Here is a 20,092-nt window from a genome sequence, read left to right on the forward strand (position 1 = left end):
GAGCATTTTCTAATAGTGATTCAAGTGATTTAGACAGCACACATTTGTGTTCAGCATCTTTACAGCAGAGTTGTCCAATAGTTTGGAGGACTGGATCAGGAAGAAATACAATCTTGAACAAATGGACTTAAATTGATTGATTGATGAATTACAAGGCAAGTGTGAAGTATTATATTTAGGACAGAAGTAAAATGTATGCATACAGAAGGGAGGATAACTGCGCTGGCAATAATAAAGCAAAGAAAAGCTCTGGGAAGTGCGGTGAATCACAAACAAAATGAGTCAGCAACATGGTACTTTTGCAAAAAAAAAAGGTAAATTTATTATGGCTGTGATAATGGAAGTGCTTGACAGAAGGTGAAAGATGTAATTATTTTATTTTATTTGGCAACAGTGAGATTTTAGCTTGAGTAATTTACTATCTTGGTGTTCCATGTATAAAGAAGTAGCCCCAGCAGCAGTCGTCAAATACAAGCTAATTTGAAATGTATTGCCAGTTAGGCCTTGTTATGGTCACAGAAATAGTTACGGAAAACTAAGGGTAACTGTTGCTTCTATATCTAAAGAAAATGTCATGTTCCTAGAGTGTTGTTTTCTCAAAAATGGTTGTTTTATGGAAACTTGGAGCAAGTCTGCAGAAAAACAAGAATTATGAAGAGTTTAGAAAATATGACCTATCAGCAGATGCTTTTAATGGCAGGTTTGCCTCAGTCATCTGAATGATCTAGATGTCTTTCCTCCAATTCTAGTTCAGTGGAGTGTACTTTAATGGTACTTTAGCTACCTTTTACTTCAGTTCTATAAATAATATTCTTAGTTCTTTGTGAACGTGCATTCATAATCATACTGGAGAAGTACTAATCTCCCTCTACTTCGTTTGAACTTTGAGGATAACCTCCTAAACACTACGGTTCAAGTTTTTCTTTGTCTCCTGCATCGCCTGTGATTTGGACAGGGTATTTTTATTTCAACAATCAATCTACCAAAAAACCCTTGATCTTTAAATCTTGGACAAATTACTCTTGTCCTACAAAATTGGAAATCACATATATCTGATAAGCTTAGTATTTCCTGCTGGCTGCCTGTGTGGTACACATGCAGAAAGCATGGTTTGCAAGTTAAATAAATGACTTTCATTGTAGAATTCGTTTGTATTCACTCCTATGTGGTTCTAGAGGTGCTGTCTGGAGCAGATTAGCTCAAGATACGGGGTCGGAATTAAGATAAAGGAATATATTACATCACTCATTTCTCTTATTTGTGAATAGTAGAATCCAGGTCATTAATTAACTGTGAAATATTTAGGGTTGAATGAAATTGTTTTATACAATTCCCACCCATCCACCACCCTCCATAGCTAAAAAACCCCTTACTTACGCAAAGTAAAAGTTTAGTTCTAAATGTCCTAAATCTTCATTAGTCTATAGTGCATTGCTCCCCAAAGAGCTGTATTCCTTTCCTGAAAATTCAGTGTCTAGAGTACCTTTGTCTCAGTACACTTAGTCTTAGACTAAGCTTTCAAAACACTCACATGTGCAAGTTGCTTTCACATGACTAGTGATGTAAATACAAACAATGCTTCTAATGTCAGAAGTTGTAAATTACTGAAAAATAATTTTCTAACTTATGTGTCATCACTTAAGAACCCACGTATAATTTTTATTTGTTGGGGAAAAAAAAACCAAACTATTGTTTGAATCGCAGACCTGGAGGGAAGTAGTAGTCCTTCTTCTGGCCATCCATGCAGTGGCATTTTAGGTGGATGATGTGTAGATACTTTGGACTCAGATGCCTTGACTTCAGCAATGAACTCTGCTACTCCTTAGCTAAGGAGTCAAGTCCCTAACATGAAATCCATAACAAATTCTCACCCACACCGTCTTGGCAGTTCACCGCCTGTGATGTGCAGACCCTAGAAACCTCTAGAAAAACCTACTACCAAGAAGTCTGTGAAAGGGTATCTAGGGAAAGCTAGCAGAACTGTCAGCAAGATTACAATTGCTATGGGTGAGGCCATGTCTCTCTTCAGAGTTTTTTTGGCAGGTTGAGTGGGATGCTTTAAATGGAAAAACTGAGGAAAACGCATTTGCAGGTCTCTCTTACAGTTTCTCAAAAGAGCAGGTTTCTCTGTAATTCCTACTTCTTTTACTAGCCAGAAAGTGGATTATGCAGAAAATCCATGCTTTAAAGATTACAGTATGTGACTCATCTATAAGCAATTCATCATTTTTTCAGTAAGATGGGCCAAAAGTTGGATTTTAAAGTTTGTGAGATAAAACAGTAAATTAAAAGTATTGGAGAAATGGGAGAATGTAATCCAAGAGACCCTTGTGTTTTTCCCCTTCTAATCATAGACATTATGCATGATTTTCTTTAGTGATATTTTCTTGGTTTACCATCTAAATGACATGTAACAAATTGAAACTCAAAGCAACTTTAAAAATGTGAGGCATATTACTTTAATAACATTTTATTCAGAAAGAGCTTTTTTTTGTCCTCAGAAGAAGTTTATTTATAAAATAATGAAGTTCTGCAGGGTATACATAATGATAGCAAAGGAATGTATTGTAACCTAGTTTTTAATAATAGAACCATAATTAGAGCTCTCACAAGAGATATTCTAGTCCTGGGTATGATAGCTTTTGCTCAGATCTCAACTTTTAAAATTTGAAATAACTGAAACCTCTGTTTATAAATGAAACACAGAATCTTAACTATGTGTTTTGGGAGAATGCAAATATATCACGAGCCCTGAAGTTTAGCAGCTCTCTGCTGGAACTTTGAAACAGCCAGAACAATTACGTTAACAATGCCTGTAACCCATTTCAAATGAGCTTATGTTGCCTCACTGGTTAAACATTTTTAGTTGTTCATTGCATAATAGGCTTCAAAGTAGAAAGCATTACTGAAGAGGGAAATGTTCTTTACTTGCATGTAGGAAAGAACTTGTAAATGGCAATTAATTTTAAAATGAAAACCTGAAAATTCCAGCACCAAAAAAAGCCACCCCACCCTAAAAAGAAAAGAGCGTACTCCTATGACTAAAGAAATATTGGCAATTTATTTTGTTCCCTCATTATGGAGGGAGTGTCTCAAAGTACTGACAATTTTAATGTCAGCAATAAAAGTATTTGTTGTGAGTACAGAGAAGGCAAGCAGCTAATCATTGTAAGTTTTGGCAACTTGAATTTTAGGTTATACCTTTATGGCTAACTTGAGGTCAACAACTTAACTTGTAAGTGGGTTTCATAAAAGAATGGTAATTTGCGAATGAGTTTTCAACATTTTAATCTGCAAAAAAAACAGATGTTCATAAAATTGCTTCTAAATTCAGAGGTTTAAATAGGTTGTCCACATTTCTGCTACAAAAGGGTAGAAAATTCCACTACATAGTCAAAAAAGACATTAGATATGATAATACACTTTTTTGTGTAAACAGCAAAATTATTAATCTTCAACCAGGTAGGACCAAGAGTCAGAAAATAGAGAATGGTAGATTTTTTGGGGGGAAAGTGGGTAATTTTTTATGGTTTCTCTACCTCATGCTTTGGTTTTCCTCCTGTTGTTATTGAAGAAGGCAGAATATGAAAAAAAAATTAAGGATACCCAATATTTCATTACTTAGCTTTATGGAAAACCAAGATGATTCAGTTAGTAATCCTTTTAATGGAGAATTTAAGTTATGAAAAATGGCAACTTTTTATAGGCAGATGGAAATATTAGGAGGCAGTTGTTTGTGTGGTGACTGTGGAATTAGATTCCCATTCTTGCAGTGATCGTGTGAAGAAACATAGTAAAGACGCAGCCTTTGCCAAAGAAGGTAAGGTTGACAGCCTAATTTAAGATAGAGGTGGCTAGTAGAATAATAGTCACCAAAATTAAATACACTTTTTACTAATGAAGTTGTTTTGAATAGCAGCTAGATTGTTCAGGCAACCAGTATATGCAGGGATAAAAGGAACAGAGAAGGGGGCATTGCTTACAACTTTAGTCGAACTATGTAGCAGTCAAAATAATTTCCTAATTACCCAGCGTTTGTATGTGGCTTATATGATAGGAAGTGTGGTGACAGTCTCAGTTCTTTCCCTCTTCTTGAGTTCATGGACAAGAAGTTATTCAAGACTCCCATTCACTTTAGTGGTCTCTTGCGATTGTAGATTAAATGTCTTCTGCATCTCAGATAACAAAAAGTACTGATACAAACGAAATGTTTACTGACCTTTTGAGGAAGTATGTCAAATATTTGAGCTACAGAGAGACTGTACTACCATAAGTCTGGCATCTGATAGAGAAATTTGCAGTGCTGCTTTTGCTCACACACTTGTTCAGTTTTCTGTGCTATCACTCATAATGACTTCAAATTAAAATAAATTTAAAATGCCACTCACAACAAAGTGAATTCAAAGTATTGCAGACTCTGGGAGGGGAGTAGTCTGGTGAAGCTTTGTGGAGAAGACAATGATTTGTCATTTGTCAAATTTCTGTAAGATTTAGCTTCTATGGAGATGTGTTAACCCCTGTGACTAATTTACGTCAAACTCCATCAGGTGTACCATTTCTTCAGCCACATTTCTGGACTACAATTAATAATCAAGAAAAGGAGCTGGAGGGAGGGAGGTTGGCAACAAATCACAAAAACACAGGTTAAAATGTTCGGTATTAGCCTGGTCCAAACTGCTATTTTGACAACTAACCTATAGGTCAAATGAAGACAGCTGCTTTAATGGGTGAGTGACCGGTAGGAAAATTAGAATTAAATCCTATACTTAAAGATTCAGATCAGTGTGTTGTATTTCCTAAAAGCAGAACAGTAGTTGCATATGCATGTCTACGAGAAGATTAGAAAAGATCCCTAGCTGTTTCACATAATAAAAGTAATCAGTAGGGTGTGCTGATGTTGTAGGATTTCAGTTTTAGAATTGAGTTCTAGAGAGTACATCAACACTGGCTTTGCAGGACAAACTTTAATATCATTGTGAACAAGTTCAGAAAAGTTCATTCAGATAGCTGTGGTGCTTTAACCATTTACACAGAATTTAGTGCCTGCACAAAAGCCTGTTGGAGAAACAGAGTAAATAAAACTTTGCTGAGCTCCATGTTGCCACAGATTAGCCTGCAGCCGTTCCCAGTCAAAAACATTTGCATCTAGCCCTGTATTTTTACAGTATATTGAATCAGTACTTGACACTGCCGTGTAGATGTATTCTCAAGCTGTGTAATTCACCCGTTCTTTATCACTTTTTTCAGCTGAAAAACAGAAATCAGACTGAGCTCTTCCTACGCTATCTGATACCCAAACTGTTTTGTGTTAAGGTAGAATTAAAAGAAGCAGGAAGTTTTTGAAATTTTTTTTCCTTTTTTTAATCAAATGCAAACCCGACTCACTTGCCCTCATTCTCAATTATGCAAAAAAAAAAATGCTTATTCTTATAAATTAAGAGGTAAAAAGGGTTACTGAGAAATTCTCCTAAAAAGAGTAACTGCGCTCAAAGTAAAAGAAGGTTGAATGCTGACCCCGCTCCAAGCCTTGAGGAGTAGTACAACCGAGCAACCAACACTCACTAATAGCCAGTGTTGCATCTACCAGGTCATGAAATAGCATGTATTGTAATTTTACTGCTGACACTGCATATTCACACTACGGCTTACTTCAAAAGCTTCTGGTTTTCTGCCCATATCTGTTTCCTTATTTGGGACAGTAGAGTTATGCTGAATTTCACCAAACACAAAGTTGTGCTCTGTTCATCTAAGGAGCACTAACCTGAAGATAAATGTCAAGGAGGATCAGGTATCACATATAAGAACATTGATTACAAGACAAACAAAAGATGGATTGTTAGAAAAATTTTGAAATTGTGTCCGTGATAAAACCCGATCAAATCTTTAATGGCTGTATATTAAAAATGAATATGGTAGATGTCAGCTCAATCCATTAACTAAACGTTGATAATACCTTTGGAGACGCCTCAGAATTTCTTTTTTTTTTTTCTGAAAGAAAACTTTCAGAAAACTACACAGATTTAAAATTGTATCAGTTGTGATAAATCTGAAAAAATTATAGTTGGTACTATTTGGTGTTGGTAAGACACCACGGTTGATATTCATCCATCCTAAATACCTAGTTAATGTGTTCTGTGTCTCTGTTGCCAGCCTTTTTAAGTGCTACAGTGAAAGTGATGAGAAAGAGCAGTTTACTAATGTGGGAGCCAAATGACTTTTTTCTGCTACAGTGTGGCAAATAACCAGAAGTCTCATTGAAGATTAATAGTGCTTAACTTTGCTTTCCTGCTCTGTGTGATCAACACTACCCTTGGGATACATACTGTTTTAAAATACCAGGCTTTCTTATGCCAATAATTTTTTTATAATACGTCTTGCAAGAGCACACCAAAGGCCCATCATGTCTATTCTGTATTACTAATGCAAAAGCTTTTCATCTTTTTTTAAGCCAAATGATGTTTAAACCTGGTATAGAAAACACATTTGCATTGTTAAGTGATTTTCCTTTTTTTGGCTATCTCCAGAATACATAAGCAAGTGTCAGGCAAAACACATGCTCAGAATTATTTGCTTTGATATATAGTAAATTACCTATTAGGTCTCCATATTCTGCATCTTTTTTTTATGATGCAGTATTTATGATGTTTCAAATAAATTTCATTTGGAATGAAAAATAACTTAAAAATTATTTTTACTGTACTTTTTCAGGTAATACCAATGGCAATATTGGCATTTATTTTACTCAGAATTTAATTCTAGAACTTCTACTATCTATTAATATATTTTTGCAGGTTTTTTGTATGACCAAGAAAGTTACCATGAACAGAAAGTTACTATGAACAGGAACAGGCACAGTTTAAAGGCACAAATATCCTCATGCTTTAAATTTTGCACATAACACCAACTCTGTGTGCAAGCTTTCAAATGTATAAATTTGATGACTTTTTATATTTTGCTTCCAAGGTAATTTTACAGCTTACTGTTGGCAAAATACTTAGGGCATGTCTCCCTTATCAATTTAATATTTATCAATATTTAACTCTGCCCAATGTAGAGGCTTGGATGCTGGCAGGGATTAAAATAGAGGATTAATCCCTTTGCACTTACTGTAAAAGCAAGGAACACCAGAAGCTGAGTGGTGTCTCAATGCAACATGTCAAAAACAAAGTACTGTTTAAGAGGGCGGTCTTCTCTCTTTTCTCTGTTCTTGCTAACATCAGAAGCGCAAGCCGCATGACCCACTGTGGCAGTCACGCAGCTGGAGGTGCATTGAAAACTGTCAGTATAGAAAAGAACCCTTTCACTGAAAACCTAGAAAGGACAAAAATGTATTTGCTTATGCTTCAAAGACACAAAGATAGACGTTTGAGGTTAACGAAAAGCTAATGGGACTATCTCTATATTGCTCTTCATCGTTTTTTTTTTTTTTTTAAAGTTGATGTTCAAACAGCGAAGGTTTTATTACATGTGTGTGAGGGGACAGGATTCTCTCATGTTTTTCCTCCATAACATTCTCCCATTGCCAGGAGACTTTACAGCTTTGCCTGTTGGTTTTTTCCCCCCAAAATGTCTAAATGACTGCAATTAAACAAGACAGCTCTTGGAGAGCAGATTCATTTTCACATTGATGAAAAGTGAAACTTCTCCTTCCACTTAATTATCTGCACATCTTTTGGTGGAGCTGTGGTTACTGGCCGTGTCTCTCGGAAGACCTTTTCCTTGCAAGGACTCGCTTCTGTCTGCTCCCTTGACTGCACAAGCAGTAACATGTTTTCTCTGCTTTGCCTTAGTGGGCATAAATTCAAAACTGGCTACAGTTCAGGAGCAGATTTTCCTTGGGGATACGGTGGGGTCTGCCTCCACCAGAACTCTATACCCATCTCCGAGCCTGATCCCCTTCCCGGGCTGAGGTGCCTGTGGGAGCTCCAAGCCTGGCACCGCAGCCACACTGCCCATGTGCACAGCAGCCCTCGGCGGGCAAATCCCCACCGGCCAGAAAGCATTCGAGCTGTCGCTGCTGCAATCTAGTCACTGAAGATTATGTCATATTCTCAGTATCTTTTGTTTGCACATGCAAAGGTTATGTTCCTTTTCCAAATCAAATTTCAAGGCTTCAAATGTTTTCCATTAAAAGTGACTTCCCTTCCAAAAAACGTACAAGCATATTATCTTAAACAACGAGCATCTGCGTGACAAAACACTTTCACCATTAGAAATGTCTGAGTGAGTACAGACTACATTTTAAATGCTTCTAAGATAATGTAGTATCCCCGACCTTTAATTTGCAACTTCAGAGTGGATTAGTAAAATTAGGAAGCTAAACGAAAATACATGCATTTTTATTATGTTAAAATCGTTTGTCTTTGCATTCGTGTTTTTATAGCCTCTTCTTGCAGAATAACGAGGGCTTCCCTCACATGCATTAGACATGCCAAGCAGGCAAAGCAATCACCACTGTTGGCAACAGAGGGCACTGGACTTTCATCTCTAATATGTTTTACTGAGGGAAAAAATAGTCAGGTGAGGTCCATTGAGCTCTTTCACCTTTTCCTTCTCACACTTGGACTTGCACCTCCTAGGCTTTTATCCAAATTCTCATACTTTTTTGTTGCACTTACTTTAAGTAAAAAAGATTAATCTAAAGAAAATTGAATACATGCTGTTCTCTTGAAGTTATTATTGTGTGTATATCTTGAGGGGGGAATAGGAACAAGCTAAATATAGCACTACAATATTGGTCTCAGTGGTGCATATGTCTAGCTTGCAAATTTGTAAACATTTACAAATTTGCATGATTGTTGCTGGCAGTAGACATCATCATTTCCGTGCTGAGAATTCATTACCATTACATCTAATCATCTTCAGAATCTCCAGAGCAAACTCTTCATACAGGCAAATAAGGCTTTAGTGGATTTATGTTATACTTAGACTGAAAGTTCAAAAACAAAAACAGGAGAAAAAAACATTTTTGAGCTACTGTCCCCATTTATCTAAATGCCATCTTATATAAACACACTGAAGCTCACGCAAATCATACTGACCCCTATCACATGCCTAAGGTTTGATGGAGAGAGGAAAAGAGAAGGTGCGAGCATGTACACTTGGGAGTGGTGCTCCTCTCTCTCTTGATCTTTCTACATCCCTTAAACAGATCCAGCATATCTCCTTCTGTCAGTGTCACGTCATGTTAGTCAGTGAGGCTGAAAGTCAGGGAGTAACATGTCTATCACCCATCCAGGTGCATGCCTGCACCCCTCGGGTGGGACTTCCAGTGAGCTACTGCCCTCCCCTGCTGCGGTGTACCATTCCTACGCCTCCCTTTGCCTGAGGCAGTGGGTACACCTTGCGCCCCTCAGACATACGTACTTCTTTCTATAGGCTGCCTTCGACATCAGGAAGTTCGGCCATTCCTCCTATGTGTTCAAATGCATAAAATATTTTTTAAAAAGCACGTCTCAGAGAAAAACAAACAAATAAATAAACAAACCCTTCCAAACCCCAAAGTATTCGGTTTTGGGCAGACTGCATCCGTGTCACAGACTGCATTCTTGGATGTTGATGGTTCAGTGTTGGTGATGATGAGATGGCCCTACCCCAGTTCTGTAAGCACTTACATTTTTGCGTATCACTTTCTTTATTATGCTTTGAGATATCTGTATTGTGTGCAGGGAGTTTCTGTTCCTTCAAAGGGTGTGCTGATGGACATGATTTTACACCTGGATCAAAAAACACTTTTAGTGAGGTTAATTTCTTTAAACCATGTGCCTGTATTTTAGGTCCTACCTTGCCACGAAGACAGAAAAAATAACATTATGAAAGATGTTCCTATGGTAGAAGGGCATTATTAGAAATAATAACCTTATTTGTACAAGGTTGCAAATAACCATATTTGCACAAGAACTTGCATATCTGCCTTTTACATATGAAGGGGCTCAGTCAGATCTCGGGGGTATTTCTGGACCAACACTTCAAGAATATATATGATTTTTACAGCTGCTTACCTCTGTTCTTTCTCTTTTGGGCTGTTTTGAAGGGGAAAAACTGTCACCTTGCACATGATATCTGCAGTTATTTCTCAACAGCAGTAGCAAAATTGACATAGACACCCTAATAAGTTTTTGCTTAGAGAATTAGTTATTAAAAAAAAAAAATCCTCTTTTTTCCTGCTCTGGAAAGGCTACCTAACTTGTAAATCTTTTTTCCTCTGTTTTACTATCCCAGTCCGATTAAATATTGATATTCATGTCACTGACTTTGTTAATACTTTCACTTTTTTCAAAGATCTACATGACAGGTGTTATTACACAGAATAGCCATTTTTCTTTTCTATCTGCTTTTCATAGTGTGTTTGATTGATTTGCCAGTTTAAAGCCATCACATTTACTTCCTGGTAATATTAGTGTGAGCATATATATTGCTGACTTAAAAATAGGATGCTTTTAGTGTGCTCAAGTACTTAGTATTAGTTCTATTGAAATTAAGATTTCAGAGAAAAAGATAAAACAAGTAATTTTTGTTGTTTAGTCTGGTTCAGTTTTAAAAAATAAATATAAGGTTACTGAAAATCCTAGGCTATGGGTAACAATAAAATCCTTTCCATTAAAAAACCAAAACCAACCAAACAAAACCCCCTGACATTACTCCTTGAGAATAATAACAGTAAGTTGTAATTCCGGTTGGTTAAATTGAATTTGTTGAAAGTTATAAAAATTTAACAGACACAGGTAAGCACAGTTATCAAAAACATATTAAATGAGACTGTTCTCCATCTTTTCTATTTTTTTGCCTAGTCTTAGGCCTCAATCTGAAGAAATCAATCTGTAAGGCTTTGTCTGTGCACAAAAGAAAGTATGTATGTTCTATATATTCTATAGTCTTAGAACACAGTTACTATGTGCTGGATTGAAAAAAAAAAGTACGATGGTAATTTACAAATGTGTTGATTTTTTTTTTCTTTTTTTTTTTTCTCTAAAGTCCTCAATGATATACAAATTTGCATTTTAAGTCAAGGGCTAGTTTTCTTTGTGAAAAATTCCTATAAAAGGCACGCCTGGCATTTGGTACAGGGAAGTCAGACATGAGACACATACTGCAATCAGGTATAAGCAACATAGTGTATCACATTGGTAGAAAAAGGGTTCTGTTCTATGGTTGTATTCAACTAATGCATCAAACATTAAAAGTCCAAGCTCAAAAAGAGGGAGTATTATCTTGCCACCCTGATAGCAACGACTCTAAAATACTAAGAAATTCAGACAGATTGCACTGAAAAATCTCAATCACTGTCTCAGAGATTTTATAAATGCCATGTATGCGTAAGATATAACCCCTAATTTTTCGGGCATTGTAAGGGAGCCATTCTTAAAGCAACTAGTCAGAGCTCACAGCAAGAGGAAAAGCAAGTCTCGATGCAGTTCTGGGCAATGCACAAGACTGTTGCAGTCAGTAAGGTTTTCCATAACTGACAAATATGCATTCGAAAGTGGTGTCTTCATAGAAAAAAGCAAGACAAATTAAACCCACATGGTAACATTTAACTTCGAAAACAGGAGCTATGCTGAAAAGAAGATGAAAAAGGAACTCAAAAGAAGAATCAAAGTGTTCCATACCAACAGGCACCTTGGAAGCAACATATTGGAGTCCTGATAGGTGATCACCTATCAAAATCAGAAACCTACCTCTGTTTAAGAAAAAAAGCAGATTAAAACAAATTTTCTTAACTCAGTTATGCAATGTAAGTAAGTTCAGAAGAAAACAATGAAGATATGTGGCAAATTCATGTGCATATATGAAGTGTATGGAAACGCTGATTATATAATTACAAAATGAAAACAGAGATACAGAGATACAAACACAAAATCAAGAATAAAGACTATCTCAAAGAAACATTAACAGAGAAATGATCTATGAAGGCAAAAACTTACCTAAGGTCATCAGTCAAGTTTCAAGGAAGAGGTTTCTGAACAGGACTTGCTGAAGTACAGTGGCATACAGTCAGTGCTAGAAACCGCTTTTTTTTTAAATAATCTTAACAATATAAAATTGCTTTATATTGGGTTATCAAATATGATGTTTTACCATCTCATCTCATATGCTTTTGAATACTGAGGCTGCATTCATGCAGTTGCTTCTGATATTTTTACCTACAGGAAAGACCCAGTACGCCTTTCTTTTGATATTTTGTGATCTTTTAACTTCTGTTTAGGTCCACGTAGAACTGAGTTGACCTATGCTGTCTGTACTAATTATTCACACAGGCTAAATTAGTGTTTGTATTCTTACCTGACTCTGTCTTTAAGAAATGTGTTTGTTTTTTTTTTTTATATACTATATTAAAAGCAATAGTTACGTATTAAAAGAGTTAGGATTAAGCGATGCATCTCCTGGAGGGAGCTAGAACTAAAAATATGATCTTCACAAAGTGGGAATTATATAAAAATAAGGAAAACAGAAAAAACTGTCTCTGGAAAGTTGCAATTAAAACAATAATCAGGGAGTCCAAAATACTGAGGTTAGGTTTTGGTGTTTTCTGGGGGTGGGAGTGAAAGTTTTTATGCTAAGAGCTTAAAAATTAATCAAGCAAGCATTTTCCAATGGCTCACAAAGAGGAAACATGCCAGGGAACACATAGCAGGATGTTAGATGATCAGGCTGTAAACAGCGTGTGTTGCAGGGCAACTAAAACACTGCACCTGAAACTGATTTGCAGAGAGAGACTGATGGTTGAATTGAATGACAACTAACACAAGCCATATGGAGTTACGCTATCCTTTATCACGTAAAACAATATTCCAGTTATTGTTATATATCTTATTACTAATGTCTCAATCATACAGAATCGCCGTCTTACCTAATACGATGACAGCCTTCATAGTCATGGAAACACACATCACACTGGCTCACTTGTGTACTGACCTGTTAACCACAGGACCCACCACCTTTTCAGCCATTGGTGACAGAGGGTAGTCATGGTCTGCCACGCGGCCCGACAAGTGATCGGGTGAGGGTGCCCATGCGGCTGGTGGTGCTGGGTGAGTGTTGATGCTCCCAAAGTACACTCTTACCAAGCTGGAGCAGGCTCTACACACACAGCTTCTCGCCTTGGTAGCTGTCTCCACCTGTGGTCACCTCTGGGCTCTCCAAATGCGATCTGCCACAGCTAGTCTTTATTTTGGTGATCTCTGGTCTAGGAATCCCATGGGTGTCTCAGTCAAATATTTCCTCATTCATCTTGCCATGATTTTATCAAGTTGTCATTGGTTTCCACCAGACAGCGTACTTCTGAGTTAAACAAATCACCTTAAAGGCCAACAACTGCTTTTTGTTGTTGGTGGTGTACCACTCACCATCAGGCGCTGGTTTGCCTGATTGTCTGGAGCAAAGTTGAGGTGGTAAAGGCAGGTGTGCCTGCTCTCCACAGGAACGCCCATGGAAATTTACATAACAGCTTAGCAGCTAAACAAATTGTTTCTACCTTTGCTTACTGTGAGGGAGCCTAGAAAGCCTCCTGCATTAATACCTTTCTTTACACAGCATGATTCTGAGGTTCTATCTTAATTTCAGTGGCATTAGAAGTCACCTCTTCTAAAAGAAATAAAAATATAAAATTGCAGCAAGCAATTGATCCAAACAAACTTGAATATAAAACTGTAAGCCATTAATTGGTTTGTAATCTGTGATTTATTTCAACCTTGTATCCAAAGGAGGGTGCTAATGATGCTAATATTTTTAAACTACTTTGTCTATTTCTCTGTCCGGCAGAAATGGTGCAAATTAGTAGACATGGATAAATCTGATATAATGGAGAAGAGTCAGTATAGTTTTGTGAAGAAGCCATACCTCACAATTGCATTAATTCTTCAAAGGAGTCAGTAGGAATACATACATGTGACTGAAACTGAAAAAGTCGGTATCTGTAAATATTTTGACATTTTTTTCTTTAGATGAAATGAAAAAGACTTCATGTTTCAGAAAGCTGCTGTAAGACAGGAAACAAAGGACAGAAATGAAGTCAGTTTAGACAACAGAGGGAGGCTGGCAGTGGAGTTGCATGCAAATTTCCTTTGAGATGATGATTATCTGGTAAAGGGATGTGGCAAAACTACTGATGGTTCAGAATCATTCAGGTCAGATAAAAACAACCAAAGGCTTGCAGAGGGATTACATGATACTGAATGGCTAGGTGATTAAATGGCAGATGATATTCAGTATTTGTTTACAAAAAGAAAAAACACTTTAATAGATAAAGCTTACATTACTCCTTCCTTTTTGCATACTACATGTCCTAAATGAGATGTTACCACTCAGAGCTGTCTACAATGAGTCACATGTCTTTTTCTATGAAGTTAAAAAAAATGTTCACTTAGTTTTTGATTTTTTCATTGAAAAAGTTCAAATCATGTCAGCATGAAATGTACGTCCATCTTGAATATTCTGAACATTATGGAACTGAACCTTGCCTTGGGAAATTCCTAACCATAATTTCACATAAATTAGGGCATTATTCTGAAGCATTATGTGATTTTACACTTCTCCTATCCTTATACTCTGTTCTTAAGGATTCTGTGCAGGCCACCATCAGAGTTGGATGAACTTAGAAGAGCCCTTGCTTTGCCCGAAATAGCAATTCTTATTTTACTCTCTTATAATAATTTCATGCTAATTATGCATTAGAATATTCAAGATTTTTTTTTTCCAGGAAACAAGAATCACTCCCCATAGTGAGATATTAACGACACTATATTTAGCATAAAATAAAAATGGCCCTCATAGGCACAGAAATAGTAATCCAAAAGCTGCAGGCTAAGTTGAGACTCCATCTGCGACAGAGTAATGAACGCACGCCAACTCACTTGGGCAGGTGAGGGAATTCAGTGTGTTGGGAGGCAGGAATGAATGCAGAGCCTGAAGGACAGATGCTTTTTTCTCTACGTAATGTCCAGCTACAAAGTAGCTGGCCCAGGAAGTGGTCTATGGTGATTTATCCCCTTCAATTAGCCCAGCCCCAAAGCTGCTTGCACACCACCTCTTCGGCTCTGCAGTCTCCCTTCTCTTTGCTATCCAAACCAAACATATATGAAACCCATCGTCTCCTCAGGCATAAATTTAAGGAGAGATTCTATAATGCGAGTCTCTGTTTTGATTCGGGCTCAAACTGAGAAGGGCTCTGCAGGCATTAGGACCCGGGATGGAAAGTTCAAGTTGACTGTGCCGGATGAAGCAGTTTCTCCAAACTGAGGCCCAGAGTGGAAAGCCTGGCAATATTTAGCAAAAACATGAAGGTATGGTAGCCCTGGGTAGGGTAATTGTTGTAAAGAAACGGTAGAAATTATATAGTACTAAAAAACTGTTAAATGGAACACAGAAATTGAAACAAACATAGCCGCATGTTATAATTCTGATCACATTAGAATGATAAACAAATCTCAACATGACGGAAATCTGAAAAGTGAGATTGCTGAGATTCGGGGTAGAGAAAACAGAAAATACAACTCTGATGTATCCTTGAGCCTGCCTTAAGTAGCCAATTCAAAATCAATTTTCTATTTTTCCTTCTCTAAATACTGTAGAAATTAAGGGTAGAATCCAAAATTATCTCTTCTTGTCTATCAGAGAATACTGGAAATGCACCTAATATTATCACTCAAATGTCAGTACCAGAATGCTTATTAAATTGATTTGGAGACCTATTGTGTAAACTTTGACTAAATATCCCAAACATTAGATGCTTACTTAAACTCAGGGAAAAAAAAAAAGGAAGGGGTGGAGGGGGGAAGTTAAACCATCAAAGCAGAAAGTACTTTCCTCATAAAAATGCACGAAACTGTCTTCCCTGAGAATCTGGGATGGTGAGGTTGTCTTTTTGGAATTAATTTTCTCATCTGCACTTAAAGATCCTATGTTGAATGTGATTAAAAAAAAAGTTATTTGAATATGAGACACTGTGACTACTATGTTCTGTTTGTTATTACAGTAGATGCTTTTTATTAACTTCTCAGGAAGTAATGGAAATACACTTGAAAATCTCTAAATTTCAGAGCCCTAAGCTATATTCAGTGACCTTCTACACCATGCTAAGCTATTCAGTTAGATTTCCCCATTAGCCAAAGGGAGGAAACTAGTGTTAAACAAGCTTTATTTTTTCCCTTGTGTTTTTCTAGTTGATTGAAAATGTATTCAGTTTGTGGACTGACAAGAAAGGTATGTGAAGAAGGTCAAACAGGTTACAAGCATCTTTTAAATCTTATGTTTCCCAGTTCTATAAGACTATGAACAAAATGCCTTAATAGAAAAAACGCACCCTCTTTATGTTACTCCTTTATCTCTGAAGAAGAAAAACACATTTAATAGCTTTCTTCCCCTTTCTATTTAGCTGCAATATCCTCTTCAAATTATCTAGGTCACTTAGGCCCATATACCAGTTAGCTATTTTTAGCTTGCTGGTTGTCTTCTACTTCTGGAGCATTATCCTTCTTGTAATTAAACTTCCTGTCACAATTTTTTTTTTTTTTTTTTGCTATATAGGCTGTGCATATTTGAGGTGTACAAACACAAAGTTTCGTAGGTCACTGAAAGATCCATGTTTACATTAATGTATAATTTTTGTTGGGGTATTTTTCTTTTTCTGGAAGGAGAATATTAGATGACAGCATCTGATTAGGAGAAGTAGGCCTGTCTTGGTATGCAATACAGGTTTCCCTTGGTCTACAGTTAGACAAATTATGATAAATCTGTGTGCATGTGTTTTCCTTTCTAGCAATATATCTACTTCCTTCCCTAGTTGCAAAGGCAGCCTGCAGAGAGAACTCTGCCATCTCCGAGTATGGACTTTGATGAATTGATCAGTGGGGCACAATACAGAGACCTCTGAGCTGGGGTCGATCATGCTGGAGGTGGAAATCAAAGCTGCATAGCTACTTCATGTGCAGTCAAGCTAGTTGAGAGGCAGTGTATGGCACAACACAACTGTGCCCACATGCTCTCCTGGAACGGGGCACGATGTTGGCTGGTTGTAAAACATGTTGTAGTTGAGTAGACAGGGCCAAACACAACAGGCACCTAACTTTGGTTATGATTATTACAGTTTTCATGCAAGTATGGAGATATTCATACCACCTAGCACTGGATGTGTAACGTTGCCTAAGTAGGGCAGAAGTTAGCAAGCTAGTCTTCCTAGGATTCCTGTATAGCGGAATAGAGGAGAGAGATGAATGTATTACTTTAGAAGGAATTGGTTAGTCTGAAAGCTTATGATACCTATGGCAATATAAGGAAATAAAAGTAGGAATCTTCTCTTCTGCTACTAACTGCCACTGAAGAATGCATTATTTTGTGAGTAATTATCTTATTGTTTGTATTACTAATGAATATGCTGGTGGCAGAATATGATCTTGTGCATTCATGAATTTACCTTTAATTATAAACAGGAGGAATGTATAAGTAATATAAAATTGCATTATTTGCTCTATCCAAATGTTTTATTAAATATTAATATTTTAATTAAAAATGGTATCACATGCTTCATCTAAACTGAAAACTGTCATTCATTGTTACATACCTTATCTACTAAATTATATGGGCCAATTTGTGAAAGTAATTGCAATTTTAACAATGTGTGCATATGCAATTTTATACTATTTTAAAAGCTTATACCATAATCTGAAATCATACTGTGAAAATATCAGAAAAGAAAGGATGTATTGCATATTTAGTCTGCTCTGCAGCTGATGCATTGGATAGTACATATGACGCTCTCAAACTAATAAGAAAACTGTGGAAAATAGTCCGTGTAATTACTCGTTTCTCCCATAATAAAGTTAAATAACTTTTTTTGCCTCTGTAGAATCAATAAATTCATATGATCATAGCACAGTTCACATTTTGGAAAGGGACAGAGGCATGGATTAACATTTCATGATGTTATGGTTTGCTTTTAGACTGACATGTTCTAGTCTGCGTCAAATAATGTCAAGATGCTTGATATACTTCAAAGTACAAAACACTTCATGAATCTTATAATATAGTGGGTCACTGTTTCAAATGGTTGTTTTGTATGACTTTATAATGTGAATTATAATATGCTAGAGATAAATTTGGAATCTGTTACCTGATGAAACATAAAGGTTTCTTTAAATATGTAATGCAATTCCAGCGTAGAAAGAGTCAGATTTTGTTATCTTACTTTTAATGAAATATTCATAAATCTATTAAATGCCTTCATAGCGTCCATATTTGATTCTTCAAGGAATTTCCAAAATTCAGTTATTTCACCTACTGAAAGAAGGAAAAACAAAATTTCATAGGAGAAAAAAGGAAAAGCAAATGAGACTATAACTGAATATAACTTGATTATACTGGAGATTTTGGTCCTGCAAACATACTTGCTCTGTAAGAGTTCTTTGCATGTGTCATGAATGAGTGGTTTAGAGGCTGCTTAAAGAATCACCGTCAAAAGTATTAGCAGAAAGTGATTCTAATAGACATTTATAAAAGTGCGACTTAAAAGAGTTCAATGGCAAGGTTCACTCTATCGTTTACTACATGGATGAAGCATACAAAGGAAAATCGAGTTAGAATTGAGCTAGAATGACTTACACGCAAATCAAGAACGAAAAAGGGTAAGGGACACCCTCCCATTGAGTCACAAGGTTCAGAGAAGACCCCCTTGCTTTCTAAACTCCTGATGGAGCTTAGGTGTGGCTGGATCCAATCCTAGTTGCAGACTTGGACAACAGTTTATGTCTAATACAAAAGGGTAAGGAGACCCTCCCGTCAAGTCACGAGATTCAGAGTAGACCCCCTTGCTTTCTAAACACCTGATGGAGTCTAGGTGCAGCTGGATCCACTCCTCGTCCCAGACTTGGTTTATATCTAAGGGGTTAGACGTGTCTAGCAGCAGTCTAAGGTTCATTCACAGTTTTAAGGTGGATCACAAGATTTTAACAACGTTTAATCATTGACTCATTTAACATTTACAAAGTAAGTTAGTAGAGTCTGCTACAATCACAACAGTGACTTAATTACAGATTTGAGATGGTAATATTTATACTATAATTGCTAGTGGGTACTTCCATCAATTCACACGCACACACACACAGACACAAAGATAGATAAATATACAAAGGTATACCTGTTAAAAATTCCCCTCGAGTCCAGTGAAATATTCATGTCAAATGTCTCGGCATTTCTCAACAGGCGAGGGGTTGAGCCTCGAGGAGTGTTTCAGTCCAGGTCCCGTCATCAGTTGGCAACGGTCCTCTGAATATCCCAAACTCCAGAGTTCGCGAGCTCTGAGAAGCGTCCTGCTCAGAGGGAGATTCTGGGCACAGCCCGCTGTGGCTCATGAGAGCTTAAAGGGTCTCACTTGGGACCGTTGTTTATAGGTTCGCAAGATGATTGGCTTTAGTAATCCATAAAGTTCCAAAGTGGTAGTTACTAAAATTCTCAAGATTTCAGTAACAATAGTACCCTTCCACTCAAGTTATGACTCAGATAAGGGTATCGGGGAATGACAAATTATCCCCACTCTCGTTCCCCACCTGGGCCACACAGCAGGTGTTCCTGATACGGTCAGTGCCATTCCCCCACCTCAGCCATGCAAGAGTTCTTGGTACGATCAAGGGACGCTTCACCACCCAACACATTACACAAAAGCCAAGGTTTAACAGGAGTTTCTGAGATCATAGAGCGGCCCAGGAGGGGGCAGGGGGGAAATGCACCACCACACCATGTAGTAAAAAGCAGAATGTGTGTGTATTTGGTGGATTAGGATTTTAAACTGCATTACAATATTTTACATGGATTTTTCACTTGGATTCCATTAGTTAGATCTCTCGGATTATATTTTCTCATGTGTGCAAGTGTTTCTCAGTTATTTTGATAGTGACTTTTGGCTCTGATGAACCTGTATTTTGAGACCTGCAGTTCATCATGAAACTTATTTACTAGGTATTTTGAAATTCCCTATGAAATAATAGTAGTTGCTGAACTTAGTTTCTCTTCAGGCTATAAGAAGACAATTTAGATGCTCATCAGAAAGGTGCGAAGAACTGTAGTTGAATGTGTTCAGGCATTGACATAAAAAAGAAAAGCT

General features: G+C 37.0%; 1 protein-coding gene across 2 annotated transcripts in view; it reads left to right on the forward strand.

Moving 5' to 3' along the window:
- The window catches only part of DMD (dystrophin), a 1,244,291-nt gene that overhangs the window by 187,397 nt on the left and 1,036,802 nt on the right, over positions 1 to 20,092 (forward strand). The window lies entirely within an intron of this gene.

This window comes from Calonectris borealis, chromosome 1, assembly GCF_964195595.1.
Source record: "Calonectris borealis chromosome 1, bCalBor7.hap1.2, whole genome shotgun sequence".
Taxonomy (NCBI): Eukaryota; Metazoa; Chordata; class Aves; order Procellariiformes; family Procellariidae; genus Calonectris; species Calonectris borealis.